At 43.0% G+C, this 17,654-nt stretch overlaps 1 pseudogene; it reads left to right on the top strand.

The window, feature by feature from the left end:
- The first annotated feature begins 1,132 nt into the window (after positions 1–1,132).
- Positions 1,133–14,892, top strand: LOC111609738 (annotated as a pseudogene).
- Positions 14,893–17,654: the final 2,762 nt, after the last annotated feature.

The raw sequence follows: 17,654 nt of genomic DNA, 5'->3' as shown, positions 1-17,654 counted from the left end.
GCAGTGTCCTGAGATAATCTTCTTTATTTGTATACTTGACTACATTACTTTGAATTATACATTCGAGTTTGTATTTTCTGAACCACATACAATACTAAAATAATTTGGGCTAATTCCTGGAAAATAGAGAAACCATTATTGTTGTAATTGTTGTTTCTTCTCAGGGGGTTTGGGGTTGGGGGCATTGTTTTTCTTTTCTCATATACTCTGTATATAATAGGTGCTGCTCTACAATATCTCATAATGACCTGGCTTAAAAGGAAAGACAAGTTGAATGTTGGACAATAATTTGACTACCCTGGACTTTTCCTTTGATGTGAGAGCACCCTTATGTCCGGTATATTAAGAGAGGAGTCTGGACACACTGGACCTGGTTATCAGTAAGGGTGTGAATATTTCCAATCTCTCTGTAACTGATGTCGCCCTGTCGGATCACTTCGCTGTTATCTTTGAAAGTTCTTTATCTTTTAACCCACTTGGACAAACAGCAACCATCACAAAACATTCTCTCACTGAAAACACAGCAGAAACTTTTAATCAAATCTATTCTTCTTCCTCACCCATAAGCTGTAATGATGTAGATAAGTTGGTAAATGATTTTCAGTCTAAAGTTTCAGATATTATTGATTCCATTGCCCCAATTAAAATGAAGGTTGTGTCTGGTAGGAAGAAATCTGCATGGAGAAATGCACAAACAGTTAGATCTGCAAGACAACTCTGCCGTAGGGCAGAATGAAAATGGCGTAAAACTCAACTCCACGTTCATTATGACATCTATAAAGAAAGACTACGTAACTATCATTTAACACTAAAACATGCAAGAGAGGCTTTCTTTGCAGATGTCATAAACAAAAACATTAACAATGCTCGAGCTTTATTTGCAACTGTTGACAGAATCACAAACCCTCCTGAGACGTTACCACCTGGACTTCAATCTAATGCCGCCTGCAACATGTTGTCCAGCTTCTTTTCAGAGAAAATTCAAAAAATCAGAGGATTAATCTGTACATCCACTATAAAGTCAGTACCAATGCTGTGCCCAAACAAAATAAATACAGGAAAAATGAACCAATTCCAACTACTTAATTATAAAACCCTACAGGAAATTATAAGTCAACTAAGCTCAAGTTCCTGCTGTCTGGATGTTTTACCCACACATTTCTTTAAGAAAGTCCTGCCTGTTATTGCTTCTGACCTGATCCAAATAGTAAACTCATCGCTCTCATCAGGCGTTTTCCCCCAGGCTTTGAAAACAGCAGTAATCAAACCACTTATAAAAAAGAACAATCTGGACAAATCACTAATGCAGAATTACAGGCCAATCTCCAACCTCCCATTCATCAGCAAAGTTATTGAAAAAGCTGTGTGTAAACAATTAATTAGCTTCCTAACAATAACCAACCACTTTGACTCCTTCCAGTCTGGTTTTCGTGCTCACCACAGCACAGAGACCGCCCTCGTAAAAGTGTTCAATGACATCCATATAAATACAGACTGTGGGAGAACCACAGTGCTGGTTCTGTTGGACCTCAGTGCAGCTTTCGACACTGTTGACCATGACATATTACTGAATTGACTGGAGAGTTGGGTCAGACTCTCCGATCCAGTGCTTAACTGGTTTGAATCCTACATAAAGAACAGGGATTTCTTTGTTCCAATAGACCCTTTTCACAGTGACGTCAGACAATGGCCGCCATAACTCAAAACTGGGTATCTTTACTTCCGGTGTGATTTTGCCTTGGGAACCAAGCTGAAAACTTCCCGCATTCTCATAATCTTAAGGATATAATAAAAGGTAAGTTTAATAATAACAGCATTTAAGTGTTAGATAGCTGTTACTAATCATTGTAAATTCACCATTCTCTATCTGTGTATAAAATAAACAGCCTCCGATCGGAGAGTAAACCACCTAGCAGCAGCTTTAGCCACATTTAGGAAAAATATACTCTCTGTCAGCGCTGTAACGTTTAGAGGTTCACTTTCTGTGTTTTATAAAACAGTGTTTACGTGCTAGATAACCGTTATAAGTCATTGTCAATTTACCATTCTCCAACTGTATTCAAAGGAACCAGCTTCCGATCATGAGTAAACCAGCTAGCAGCAGCTTTAGCCACAGTTAGGAAACATATACACCGCCGCCTGTCAGTGATGTAACGTTTAGAGGTTCATTTTCTGTATTAATGGAAAATAAAAACAAGACAAAAGCCACAAATAACAGTTGGGCTTGACGATATTTCTGTTTTTCCAGCAACAAAATGCGCATCTCCATGCACTGTTCATGTTTCTGTCACTGCTAACTGTCACAGAGTCTCTCCCAAAGACGCAAAGAAGGAATAAAAATAAATACACAAGAAAATATTAATGTGCAATGATTTGGATAAATAACTTTAATCTGATTACTGGATTTGAAATACGAACTCGTTAGATTATTCGTTACCGAAAAAGTGGTCCGATTAAAGGCATTACAAAGCAGCGGCGGCACCGGACATCTCTGCTTATAACAAACAAATCCCTATTTTATGGGATGAGTGGCAACTCCAGTCTATAATTTAATAATCTGATCAAGATTAGAGCCTAAAACGTTATAGTTCAAAAACAGTAAAAAGTTCTGGTTAAGGAACAGTTATGTCACGTAGTTAGCTAGCTAACAAAATTCACTAATGCTAAGCTAACGGTTACGCAAAACAAAAATACCTACCTTCATAGTCAAACAGGTATTGTTCGGTGAAGAATTTGTAGCCTTTGTCTAATTTAGATTTTTTTTGTCAGAGAGAACTGGTTTGCAAATCGTGATATATCTTCAAATCTTATTTTAGGCAAATGTTTTAGAGACTGTGTAAACTCCATGCTCCGGTGATCTGTCTGATCAACATATGCTGTCAGATTTATACATCTCTCTCTCTCTCTCTCTCTCTCTCTCTCTCTCTATATATATATATATATATATATATATATATATATATATATATATATATATATATATATATATATGACATATATATATATATGAAATAGACAACTTTATCATTACTTACTATGTACACCGGAACTAAGGATACACAGCTTCGAGTCAAAACGGAAGTTGTGTGACGTCATGTGAAAAGGGTCTATTGGAAACTTCTCATCAAAGAGGTCAAAGGTCACATGTGGGGTACTCCAAGGTTCAATCCTAGGACCCCTCTTATTCAATATTTATATGGTCCCACTAGCTCAGGTTATAACAGGACATAATATTAGCTACCATAACTTTGCAGATGACACACAGCTCTACATTACGATGTCACCAGGTGACTCAGAGCCCATCCAATCACTGAACAGATGCTTAGAACAGATAAATGTGTGGATGTGCCAAAACCTTCTCCAGCTGAACAGAAACAAAACTGAAGTTATTATTTTTGGACCTAAAGAGGAAAAATCTAGAGCAGTGGTTCTTAACCTGGGTTCGATTGAACCCCAGGGGTTCGATGAGTCGGTCTCAGGGGTTCGGCGGAGCCTCTGCTGCGGAGGTAAAGACACACTTGTGTAAAGTCGTGATGACACGCCCTGCTTGGCCATCACTTGCTGCAGAGGATCATGTTACATTGCTCGGCCAATCAGTGCAGCGGGGAATTTAGTGGGCGCAGTATCAGCAGCTGTCGTAGTTGTACGATGGCCTTCTATCACCTGTGGTTTCTTTCTTAATATTTTAATCCATACTAAATATGTCAAGCATAAAAAGAAGAAAATGAACAGACTTTGCTCTGAAGATGCACTTGCCAAAGTGAAGCCACGCCTCTCTGAACTGGTCTCCCAAAAACAACAGGGAAACAACCTGCAAATCAAGTCACACTGATTTGCAGGTATGTAATTTGTGCAATACTTTATTCTGGCCCCCAAAAAGTATTTTGTGGATTCAAAATGACAAAAAACAAACAAAATTTAAAAAAAAAAAAAAAAAATTAAGTTATTAAAAAATTTGTCATTCTTTGAAAAAATCCAAATTTATTTTTAAACTAGTAAAATAGTAAAAAAAATATTTTGGGGGCTGAAACTCTTTTATGGGGCCAAAATATTTTTGGGGGCCAGAATACAGTAACACTGTAACTTGCTGTGAGTTCATTCCTATGTCTTGAATTTGAAAAAAAAAAAATTATTTATCACTAAAGAAGGGTTCGGTGAATGCGCATATGAAACTGATGGGTTCGGTACCTCAAAAAAGGTTAAGAACCACTGATCTAGAGTCAATGCACAGCTTCAGTTACTACAACTAAAAACCAGCGATCAGCCCGAAACCTGGGAGTAGTGATGGACTCTGACCTGAACCTCCAGAGCCACATAAAGACAGTTACAAAGTCGGCCTTCTATCACCTGAAGAACATTTCCAGGATTAAAGGACTAATGTCTCAGCCAGATCTAGAGAAACTCATCCATGCGTTCATCTTCAGTTGTATTGATTATTGCAACAGCGTCTTCACAGGTCTGTCCAACAAATCAATCAAACAGCTGCAGCTGATCCAGAATGCTGCTGCTCACGTTCTCACTAAAATCAGGAAGTTAGAGCACATAACACCAGTTTTAAAGTCTCTACACTGGCTCCCTGTAGCTCAAAGAATAGACTTTAAAATACTGTTGTTAGTTTACAAATCACTGAACGGCTTAGCACCACAATACATTAAAGATCTGCTGTTGTTGTATCAACCTTCCAGACCTCTCAGGTCTTCCGGTTCTGGTTCTGCTCTGCATCCCCAGAACCAGAACCAAACGAGGAGAAGCAGCATTCATCATCTATGCACCACAAATTTGGAACAAACTTCAAGAAAACTGTAAAACAGCTGAAACACTGACTTCTTTTAAATCTCATCCCTGTTCTAAAAACCCACCTGTTAAGAATTGTATTTGAAATGTAATCAATTACAAATTTATTGATGGAACTTGACTTAATGTCGTGTTTTGATTATTGATTCTATGGTACATTGTGTTTCTGTGTTTCTAATGATGTAAAGCACTTTGAAATGCCTTGCTGCTGAAATGTGCTATACAAATAAAATTTGATTGATTGATTAATTGATATATTATTGGAAACATTGTTGAAAAACCAATAAAGATAATGTTGGAAAAAGAAACAAAAAAGAATATTGAAGCAGTTGTGGTTGGTTAGTCCCCATAACCAACTAGAGACTAAAGTCTAGAAAGTGTCATGTATTGATTTCCCTTAAACAGGTACAGAAGAATTTGTCATTACCTTTCTTGCCTACAGAGCTATAAGAGCAGAAACAGAGGCATTTGCGGGAACTGTGAGAGAACTGAGTGGAGCTTTGGGCCCTCTGGACCCTCCTTCTCCCCAGAAGCACAGGAGGAGCTTATGTTTATTTTAATGAAAGGTTGAGATTGTAAAATCTGTAAGCAAGTGCATAGAGACGGCATTAAAATCGACCTCCAAAGAAAAGGTTGCATTGACAGTTTACCTGTTGTCCTCTCTGGACAGGCAATGTGATCTCAGCATGAGAGGCAATTTTCTAAGAAGAAGCGAGTTCAAATAATTTAGTGTGGGGTGAAATGTGAGTGCAATCAAAGAAATAGAAAAAGGTTTCTTGAAAATGTTTCAAGACAGTGACAGAAGCAGAATACAGATTATTCTCTTTACTTCTCTTGATCTTCTGTTTCTGCTAAAGCCCAATTCTTCCACCAAAATTTCTGTTATTTTCTAGTTTCTTTCATTCTTCATCTGGCCATAATATCGGGGCATATGATTTGCATTATAACAAAACTTTAATACTTCTTTCTCTGCTTAACTTTGTCTTTTTATTTATCTAAATTTAAGACCATCAACAAGTTGAAGAAGTAATTACTTTTATTTTTTCTTTTCTGGCTGAAACATTGCTTTTTGGACAATTTTTTATTCTGGTTTGGATGTTGCAAAGTTGGAACAATTTTCACTGATCCTTTTTTTACATTTGAAAGTTGCTAAGACGTTTAGCCATAGCAACAGTTCTAAAATAACATGGACAAAAACTTACTGCTAACTGTTCAGTGTCTGGTCTGCAGAGATGATGCCACAGTAACATGACCTTCTGTTGTTTACAAGCACTGCTAACCCACCTCCTTTGCTTTTGTTTCGTGTCTTTAAGTCTTTCTTGATTAGAGAGAAAGCTTAGCAGAGAGATGTTGGAGTCGAGGAGATGATCCTGCAATCATATCTCAGCAAAACAATTTAGGTTTCATTCTCAGTAATCTAGCTGTGTCCTGAGGGCTCGAAGTTCATCCATTTTGTTTGCCAATAATCTCACGTGAACAATGGAAGAGTTTAAACTTTGTCCTTATTCTCTATACTTGTTTTCAGATCATCTGGAAATTAGTGGTGTAGTCGAGGTATCATTACAGTGTTAAGAAGTTAATCAGATGCTTCAAATAAATGAGGAGATGCTGTTTACTCCCTTTACCTCTGTGTCTGTCTGTAGAAGTCAGGCTGCAGGTCCAGATGGTGTCAGGCCCAGACTTGTGAAGGCTGGTGCAAAGCAGCTCTGTGGGGTTCTGCAGCACCTCTTCAACTGTAACCTGAACCAGGAGAAGGTTACATCACTGTAAAAATTATCCTGCATTGTTCTGGTGCCACAAAATGATGCAGGATATAATCACTGAGCATCCATCAGAGCTCAGTGATCATACATCTGTCTTTTAATTATTTGTTATTTGACCTTTATTTATACTTTAGCATAGGTAAACATTTACATTTTAAGAAATCAAATGTGACTTATATTACTCTTTTATTTTCCTTGCTGAATTATTGATGAAAGCATAATTAAAATCTTTAATCAGTTAAGGTCAAGACTGAAATATAAGCTTCTTTACTGGATTTTGGATTTGTACAAAATCTGACTCCTCCTGCATGTCACTGATATATAATTATATATAATTCCTAGTACGCCACACCACTAATGTCTATCATCCAAATCTGCCAATGGGCTCCTGAGAAACTGCCCTGTGTTATTTTCTGTCTGTGTGCAGTACTGAATGCTTTCACACACAGCACTCAGATTGCACATAGGAGTATTTCTAACTCATTTCATTATAAAGACAATTGTTTTAAGGTAGAATTACTATTTACAAACATAAGGAACAAATCTGAGAAATTTCAAATGGGACATATGGTGCCAAATTTTTACAAATGGCTAATTCAGAAGATTCACTTAGATATTTTTATTAGTTTCTCTCCAGAACATCTATGCTTCACTTTTTTGCATAAATCTTGGTCCAGTAAATGGTCAGAGCCTGTACTGTGGTTTAGAGTTTAGATCTGTAGTCTCAGCCTAAGCAGAGCCAGACCTGGAATTCAGGCCAAAATTTTATGGATGGTGGTTGGACTCAGGCTTCTGTAGTGGTTTTTTAAAAAGCCTGAAATACATACAGCACAGAGAAAACTACATGAGATACACAATATGAAATTCTAATCAACTTATCATAGTTTAAATAAAGGAACAGGGAGTTAGTTAAGAAAACAAGTTTAAGAATGTATTTGACTAACTAGTGCAAGTCAAATACTCCTAACTTTTTGTATCATAGTCAGCTGTCAGTTGAGATGTTGCTTTTAGCAAAAGTGAGTTTTGATTTTAAAGTATTTCATCTGATTCATAATAAATGGTTGCCATTGCAAGATTAAAGTTAACTTTTTGAGATAAAGATGATATCCTTTCTTTAAATTCTTTTAATCAAAAAGATATCTGGTGTCCCTTCAGCTCTGTACAGGGAAGAAATCCAGCAGCTGTCCCAGTGCTGTTCACTGAACAACCTGGTTCTCAACACCAGCAATATCAAGGAGGTCATAGTGGACTGCAGGAGGTCCAGGAGGACAGTGCACCCACCTATGACAATTCAAGGGGAGGTGGTGGAGTGCGTGAACACACTCCACCACCAAACACATTACCTTGGACTTGACCTGGTTGCCGGACACCTCTTTTCTGAAAAGGAAGGTCCAACAAAGATTCTTCTTCCTCAGGAAACTGAAAAGGGCTTGACTTCCTGCTCAGTTCCTCAAGAACTTCTACAGAGTCGTGATTGAGAGTGTCTACTTCCAGTATGTGGTGCAGCAGCTGCACAATCCAGGACAAAAAAGATTTGGGCTGGGTGGTGAAAACTGACCAGTGGATTGTGGGGAGTCAGTTACCAAACCTGGACCTAATATATACTGGCAGACTGCAAAGCATACCTGTCAAGTCTCCTGTTTGGCTGGAAAACTGCCGTTATAGGTGAGGGACCAGACAAAGCGCAGCCCGAAGACCCCAATGATGAGCGGCACCATTGGACTTCATGTTCCCTCGCCTGGACGCGGGTCACCGGGGCCCCACTCTGGAGCCAGGCCTGGAGGAGGGGCACGATGGCGAGCGCCTGGTGGCCGGGCTTTTACCCATGGAGCCCGGCTGGGCTTAGCCCGAAGAGGAAACATGGGCCCTCCCTCCCATGGGCCCACCACCCGTGAGAGGGGCAAAAGGGGTCGGGTGAATTGTGTGATGGGTGGTGGCCGAGGGAGGGGACCCTGGTGGTCCGATCCTCGGTTGCAGAAGCTGGCTCTTGGGATGTGGAATGTCACCTCTCTGGTGGGGAAGGAGCCAGAGCTAGTGTGTGAGGTTGAGAGGTTCCGGCTAGAAATAGTCGGTCTCACCTCGACACATGGCTCTGGTTCTGGAACCAGTCTCCTTGAGAGGGGCTGGACATACTTCCACTCTGGAGTTGCCCAAGGTGAGAGGAGTCGGGCAGGAGTGGGCACACTTGTTGCTCCCCATCTCGGCGCCTGTACGTTGGGGTTTACCCCAGTGAATGAGAGGGGAGCCTCCCTCTGCCTAGGGGTGGGAGACGAGTCCTGACTGTCGTTTGTGCTCACTGGCCGAACGACAGTTCAGATTACCCACCCTTTTTCGAGTCCTTAGAGGGGGTACTGGAGAGTGCTCCTCCTGGGGACTCCCTTGTTCTGCTGGGGGACTTCAACGCAATGACAGTGAGACTTGGAGGGGCGTGGTTGGGAGGAACGGCCTCCCCCAATCTGAACTCGAGCGGTGTTCTGTTGTTGGACTTCTGTGCTCGTCATGGATTGTCCATAACGAACACCATGTTCAAGCAAAAGGGTGTCCATATGTGCACTTGGCACAAGGACAGCCTAGGCCACAGTTTGATGATCGACTTTGTCATCATTTCATCGGATCTGCGGCCGTATGTCTTGGACATTTGGATGAAGAGAGGCGCGGAGCTGTCCACTGACCACTACCTGGGGTAGTGGTCAGTGGCTCCAGTGGTGGGGGAGGAAGCCGGTCAGATCTGGCAGGCCCAAATGTGTTGTGAGGGTCTGCTGGGAACATCTGGCGGAATCCCCTGTGAGACAGAGCTTTAACTCCCATCTCCGACAAAACTTCGAACACGCCCCGGGGGAGGTGGGGGACATGGAGTCTGAGTGGACCATGTTCCATGCCTCCATTGTCGAGGCGGCCGATTGGAGCTGTGGCCGCAAGGTTGTCTGTGCCTGTCGCAGCGGCAACCCTCAACCCTCAAACCGGCATCCCTCACCGAAGGCTGAAGAAGGAGTCCTATCTGGCCTTTTTGGCCTGTGGGACCCCGGAAGCAGCTGATGGGTACCGGAGGGCGAAGCGGCATGCGGCTCGGGTGGTTGCTGAGGGAAAAACTCGGGCGTGGGAGGAGTTTGGAGATGCCATGGAGAAAGACTTCCGTACGGCTTCGAGGCGATTCTGGTCCACCATCTGGCGTCTCAGGAGCGGGAAGCAGTACGGCACAAACACTGTTTATAGTGGGGATGGTGTTCTGCTGACCTCTACTCGGGACATTGTGGGCCGGTGGGCAGAGAACTTTGAAGACCTCCTCAATCCCACCAACATGCCTTCCATTGAGGAAGGCATGTTGGTGGGGACTCTGGGTTGGGCTCTCCAATCTCTGGGGATGAGGTCGCTGAGGTGGTTAAAAAGCTACTCGGTCGCAAGGCCCCGGGGGTGGATGAGACCCGCCCGGAGTTCCTTAAGGCTCTGGATGTTGCAGGGTTGCGTTGGCTGACACAACTCTGCAATATCGCGTGGACATCCGATTCCCCTGGATTGGCAGACTGGGGTGGTGGTCCTCCTATTCAAAAAGGGGGACCGGAGGATGTGCTCCAATTAAAGAGGGGTCACACTCTTAAGCCTCCCTGGCAAGGTCTAATCAGGGGTCCTGGAGAGGAGGATCCGTTGGATAGTCAAACCTCGGATTCAAGAAGAGCAGTGTGGTTTTCATCCTAGTCGTGGAACACTGGACCAGCTCTACACTCTCAGCAGGTTCCTGGAGGGTGCATGGGAGTTCGCCCAACCAGTCTACATGTGTTTTGTGGACTTGGAGAAGGCGTTCGACCGTGTCCCTCGGGGGGCTTTATGGGGGGTTCTCCGGGAATATGGGGTACCAGGCCCTTTGATATGGGCTGTCAGGTCCCTGTATAACTGGTGTCAGAGTCTGGTCCGCATTGCTGGCAGTAAGTCGGGCTCGTTTGCAGTGAGAGTTGGACTCTGCCAGGGCTGCCCTTTGTCACCGATTCTGTTCATTACTTTTATGGACAGAATTTCTAGGCACAGCCAAGGTGTTGAGGGGATCTGTTTTGGTGGCCTTAGGATCGCATCTCTGCTTTGTGTGAATGATGTGGTCCTTTTGGCTTCATCAGGTCATGATCTGCAGCTCTTGCTGGAGCGGTTCGCAGCTGAGTGTGAAGCGGCCGGGATAAGGATCAGTGCCTCCAAATCCGAGGCCATGGTATTGAGCCGGAAAAGGGTAGACTGCCTTCTCCGGGTCAGGGGGGGTGTCCTGCACCAACTGGAGGAGTTCAAGTATCTCGGGATCTTGTTCACGAATGGGGGAAGAAGGGAGTGGGAGATCGACAAGCGGATTGGCGCAGCGTCTGCCGTCAAGCGGGCACTGTACAGGTCCGTTGTGGTGAAAAGAGAGCTGAGCCAAAAAAGGAAGCTCTCAATGTACCGGTCGATCTACGTTTCCACCCTCATCTATGGACATGAGCTTTGGGTCATGACCGAAAGAACGAGATCACGGTACAAGCGGCCGAAATGGGTTTTCTCCGTAGGGTGTCTGGGCTCTCCCTTAGAGATAGGGTGAGAAGCTCAGTCATCCGGGAGGGACTCAGAGTAGAGTCGCTTCTCCTTCATATCGAGAGGAGCCAGTTGAGGTGGCTCGGGCATCTGATCAGGATGCCTCCTGGACACCTCCCTGGTGAGGTGTTCTGGGCACGCCCCACCGGGAGGAGGTCCAGGGGAAGACCCAGGACACGCTGGAGGGACTATGTCTCTCAGCTGGCCTGGGAACGCCTTGGGATTCCCCCGGAAGAGCTGGAAGAAGTGGCTGGGGAGAGGGAAGTCTGGGCCTCCCTTCTGAAGCTGCTACCCCCGCGAAGATGGATGGATGGATGGAAGGACTACCGTTTTTTTATTCCCATAGTCCCCTGGTCCTATTTCATTTTATGTTTCATATCTCTCACCTTCTAACCCCCCACCCTCCCGGATCTAGACATATCCCATATTCTGAAGACCAAAACTTGACAGGTATGCTGCAAAGGAAGGCCAGTTGTATTGCTGTACTGACCCCAGCCATCCAGGACACAAACTGATTAACTGTTTCTACCACTGCATTCTGGGAAATGGTACAAATACGTAAAGAGCACAATCACTCAACTAAGGAACAGCTTATTCTCAAGAGCTGAGAGCTGAGAAATCTATCTATCCACCTTCCGTCCTGCCCCCTGCAGACACACTCACAAACATTTACTGCATCCTCACGACTGATACAGACTTTATTTATTTATATATATATCACTGAGGGTACCACTCCAATTTCATTATGTTCTACAAGCATAATGCCAAATAAAAATGTTATGTCTTATATCTATACCCCTTAGGTACCGGAGGGGCTGATAGAAGCATCAGATAAAAACTATTAACATTTGAAAGGCCAAAAAAAGAACAGTGCACATGTCCTTGATGCTGTGACCCTAAATAGAGCATAAATATGGAATAAGTGAGCTGGAATTCACAGGGCTGCCTAACATACCAGAGTTAGTATCAGAACTTTGATTTTCTTGGTGATCTAGGGAAAGAATGATGGAAAGGTTAATTAAGGGGGACAAAAGTCAGACCTTTAAAACAACAATAATTTCCTTTCATTAGTCTAATGGCTGGTATGTAATTATACTGCTATTTGACCACAACAAATATCTTTCATTTAATAATTGTCAGACAGCAAATTCTAATAATCAGAAAAGTCAATAAAGCTGAAAATAGTTTCTAATATAGACCAACAACTTCATAATGATAACTGAACTGAGTAATATTTTCAGTTTGAATAATATTGATAAAACAAGATGACAAACAATAAACAAACTGAACAAAACTGTTGTGTTTGTGTCATTATCAGGAGAGAGGGCTGTTTCACAAACGCCAGATTATGAAATCCAGTCTTAACATTTTGAGCAGGAGGGTATGTATTTTGAATCTTATAAGAAGCAGTCCTCTTTTTACAGTGAAGAAATCGACGGCAGGTCTTGCTTTGTCTCAGAAGGACGTCCCAGACTTCTGTTACTGGCTCCTCTTTATTAACATGATGTCACATGATCACAGAGTCTTCCTGCTGAAACTGAAGATGGTAAATTGTCTGTTCTTATAAAGGAACAGAGTCCAGAGGGCATTCAGTCACTCCCATTCAAACACTCCAAAATGAGCAGAAACAGATCACAAACAGACACACACAGAAAAATGTATGACAAAAAGGAATTAAACCGTATAGAAAATTTGTCAATTTCCTATGCTTTTTTCAATAGGAAATAAGAATTTGTATAAAATTCTATTCCATGGAAAATAAAATTGTATCAAAAATTTATGTTTACATATTTTGTGTTCATGTGTGGACACAAGTGAGAGGGATAATGACTGAATTGGCACTGCTAAATGAACTGAATTGAATTTGAACTGGACTTATATTTCTTAAATGAATTTGTGTTGACTTTGAAAGGATGTGCTACCACAGCAGACCTTAGTGGGTACTTTGTTGTATTTGACGATGAAATTGATTGTTTGCATTTAATTGTGGCAAAACTTTTATGGACATTATCATGGGATGTGGCAGACGAAGACAATTTAAGAGCCACTTATCTTTGGTGCAATACAGTAGAACGACACACACACACACAAAAATAAACTAAAAACATTTAATTTTTTCTTGGTTGTTTGCAGATTGCTGACTGCCTTAAGAGATAACACTATAGATGTGGTTTTGAAATTGTCTAAAAAGTTTTTGCAGTGCCACTGTTCTTTGAAGTGCAAGGTTTGTTCCACATTTTGTTTGCGGAAACAGAAATACACACACACAAACGTATGCATAAACTATTATATAGACATTACAGGGCACCTGGATAATGAATTCGTGCTGACAGCTCACACCCCCTCTTACCCGTTCAAAGAAATCCTCACACACTGCGGCATCAATCACAAATGGAAGCATTTTTATTTCCATTAATTTGGCGGTGGATTAAAGCTGACCCATTTCTGCTAATGGTGCCTGCTTTGGACAGGAGAGAAGGGGGAATGAGGACAAACTGGATTAATAGTTATTATACACCTACATAACAGACCTGGGGACCAGCAGAGCTTCTCTGACAACAGGTTCATGCCTGTTTTTGTGTTTGTATTTCAAAATTACTCACTTATATAAACTGAAGCCAGCAGAAATTTATTTCACAAAATATTGGTAAACACTTTTGCATTTTAGGTAAGACAAATATGTCACAGAAACATGATGGTGAAAATGAAAAGGTGTGCCATGTTTTAGCATTTATTTGCAAATTCAGTCTTTATTTTTTATTTCAGTGCCTATATTTAAACGTGACCTGTCAGTGTCAGAGATCCACAGTATTTAAAGCAAGGATCAAATGGCACAGTGCAATTTTGCTGTCAGGGATTACAGGGATTTGTGATTGTCCCAGCAGCCGAGGCCTCATTTCTCTCTAGCAGTTCATCTTGACTGTGGAATGTTTTTTGGTCTATTTGCATGTATTTTTTTTTTTTTTTTACTTTTTTCCAGGGTAATAGTGATTTTCACAGTGTTGAAATCAGAGGTTTACAAACACATGGATTTTCTATCTAGGCAAACGTTCATAGGGCCACCGGCTGCCCATGTTGCCCATATCAAACCACCACTGGAAACTGCAGATATACCCATGTGGGACCCTTATTTTTCCTGCATTTATCCCACCTAGGTATGCTGCCTGGCTCAGTTGCAACCTTTTCAGCAAGTCTTTCTACAAACGTAGGAAGTTTGCTGTTTTTTAGGGCTTTTGAAGCATGCTGACATCCACTCCCACATGTAGTTTGTCGGTTAACTTTATTTCAAAAGGACTTTTTGGCCAGCCAAAGATAGAGTTTACTACCAGCAGCGAGTATTAAAATAATGTTTACCATGTAAACCTGTTGTAGAAGACTGTGTATGACAAGGGCAAATGTCACTCCTTGTCATGTAAAGTGTGCTACAAGAGAGGCTAACACTCTGGACAAAGTCTACTCCAACATCAAGCTAGACTACAGGGCTAGACCACTTCCTCATCTGGGTCAGTCGGATCACCTGTCCCTGCATTTAATTCCTGCTTATGCCCCCCTCAGAAAAACTGCTCCAACCATCACCAAAACCATCAAATCCTGGCCCAAGGATGCGACACAGCAGCTGAAGGACTGTTTCGACAGGACAAACTGGGATGTTTTTGAACATCAGGACCTGGAGGTTTTTACGGACAGTGTACTGTGCTATATCAAGAACTGTATTGACACTGTAGCTATGGATAAACGCATCCGGGTCTTCCCAAACCAGAAGCCCTGGATGACTCGGGAGGTCCAGTGACTGCTAAAGACCAGGAATGCCGCCTTCAGGTCTGGGGACAGGACCGTCTACAGTACAGCCCGAGCTAACTTGAAGAGCGGCATCAGAATGGCTACGTCTGACTACAGGAGGAGGATAGAGGGCTACCTTGACAGCAACAACAGCAGGCAGGTGTGGCAGGGAATCCAGCATCTCACCAACTACAGGACCAACCTCGCAGCTGCGGAAGGCGATGCCACGCTGGCAGAGGAGCTGAACCTCTTCTTTGCCCACTTTGAGGTGAAGCCAACAGAGGCAGCCACACTACACCAAGCAACCCACAACACCACACCCCTTGTTGTAGAGGATCACGAGGTGAGGCGCACACTGCGGGCTGTCAACCCAAGGAAGGCTGCTGGACCTGAGGACGTCCCTGGACGTGTCCTGAAAGATTGCGCCGATCAGCTGGCTGGAGTCTTCACCAGGATCTTCAACCAGTCCCTAGCCCTGTCTACAGTCCCATCCTGCCTGAAATCTTCCACCATAGTCCCCATACCCAAGAAACCTCACATCTCTTGCCTCAACGACTACCGGCCAGTGGCACTAACCCCTGTGGTGACGAAGTGTTTTGAAAAACTGGTCCGGGGTCACATCACAGCACTTCTCCCTCCTGGCTTTGACCACCACCAGTTCGCCTACAGAGCCAACAGATCCACAGAGGACGCTGTGATCACGGCCCTCCATGCTGCTCTGTCACATCTGGAGCAGCAGGGGAGCTATGTGCGGATGCTCTTTGTAGACTACAGCTCTGCTTTTAATACCATCCTCCCTCACAGACTGGTGGACAAATTGGGGGACCTGGGCCTCCCTCACTCCACCTGCATGTGGATTCTGAGCTTACTGACCAACCGACAGCAGAGAATTAGGGTGGGAAAACATACATCCACTGCCCTCAGCCTTAGTACTGGCTCTCCACAGGGCTGTGTGCTGAGCCCCCTGCTCTATTGTCTGTACACATACGACTACACCTCTGCCCACCACAGCAACGCCATCATCAAGTTTGCTGATGACACCACAGTGGTGGGGCTCATCTCAGGAGGTGACGAGTCCGCCTACAGGGGTGAGGTGGAGCAGCTGTTGGTGTGGTGCAGGGAGAACAATCTGCTCCTCAACAACTCAAAGACAAAAGAACTCATGATAGATTACAGGAGGAATAAAACGGACATTACACCACTAACCATTGGGGGAAAATGTGTGGAGAGGGTAGCTGATTTCCGGTTCCTGGGGGTCCACATTGAGCAGGGCCTCACATGGAACATGAACACCTTGGAGCTGATAAAAAAGGCCCAGCAAAGACTGAACTTCCTGAGGGTTCTCAGGAGGAACAACATCAAGGAGAAGCTGCTGGTGTCCTTCTACAAGTGCTCCACAGAGAGCATACTGACCTACTGTATCTGCGTATGGTATAACAGCAGCACTACGGCTCAAAGGAAAGCTCTCCAAAGGGTTGTGAATACAGCCCAAAAAATCATTGGCTGCCCTCTCCCCTCACTGGAGGACCTGCACAGCGACCGCTGTCTAAGAAAAGCACAACACAACACAAAGGACACTTCTCACCCCGGACATTCTCTGTTCACACTGCTGCCTTCAGGCAGAAGATACAGAGCAACCAGAACAAGAACCAACCGTCTCAGAGACAGTTTCTACCCGATAGCAATAACAAAACTAAATGCAATCAAAAACAACCATTAATGATGTATGTGAGAATGTGGCTGTTCTTATTTTTTTTTTGCCAGTTGTTTCTGGCACTGCTGCTTACATTATATACATGTATAATATAGGACACATTTATTGGCCAACTGATTTACTGTACACCTGATTTCTGGACACCGATTTCCTTAATTTTAGGGGATTGTGATTGGCCGATACTTACACATGAAGCCCATCTTATCCCCTAGTCTTATCTTTGTCATCAAAGGTTTAAAAATCAGCCTCTGTCCTCTTTGCTCTACAATGACAGGTTTGACTGACAGACTGGCCCACCAGGTCAGGTTGGGCCGGTCAACCTGACTGGCAACATTGCGGCAGGTTGCAAACCTGCATTGCAACCTGTTGCAACATTTGCAGCAACATTGCTGCAAATGTTGCAGCAATGTTAACTGCAAATGTTAATATTTGCAGTTAACAATATTCACCCCACTGTTACCAACTCAGTGACTCTCTTGCTATATTTAGCAACATTTCATGAATGTGGGCCGGCACCGGTTCTGGACTGATTCTGCGCCTTTAAATGATTTTAACAAAAGTTTCACTTAACTTAGAAGTTAGTGTAAAAATGTTTGTTTTAGCCACAAAATGATTATGCTCAGCAGCAAACAACATATCCCCAACTGCAGCACCAACTGCAACATAGAGTAGCTCACCGACGTAGCAGCTATGTACCCTGACGTAAAAACATTTTGCTAGACAATGTCAAACATTGAGACGTTTTAATTATTGTTATCAAACATTATCAAACATGGCGCTTTGAAGCTAAAAATAGCTCAGGAATATGCAGCCAACCATGAAAATCAACTCATTTAAAGTTTAAACTCAGTTTCACACAAACACAAAGACCCTAGCATAAATGTTTGGCTGTTGAACTGAACCGTTCCAGGTTGCTATCAAGCTAGTTTTCTATTAGTAGCTTTACACATCTTTTACATTACATTATTAAGGCACATTAAAACAAACTTGTCTGTCTTGGCTTTTTTCTATTCTTTCTTTTTCTTTTCTCTCTCCCCAAAGGAGAGAGAGAAAAAGTC

Source organism: Xiphophorus maculatus, chromosome 9 (genome assembly GCF_002775205.1).
Source record: "Xiphophorus maculatus strain JP 163 A chromosome 9, X_maculatus-5.0-male, whole genome shotgun sequence".
Lineage (NCBI taxonomy): Eukaryota > Metazoa > Chordata > Actinopteri > Cyprinodontiformes > Poeciliidae > Xiphophorus > Xiphophorus maculatus.
This window is presented reverse-complemented; position numbering and strand designations above follow the sequence as displayed.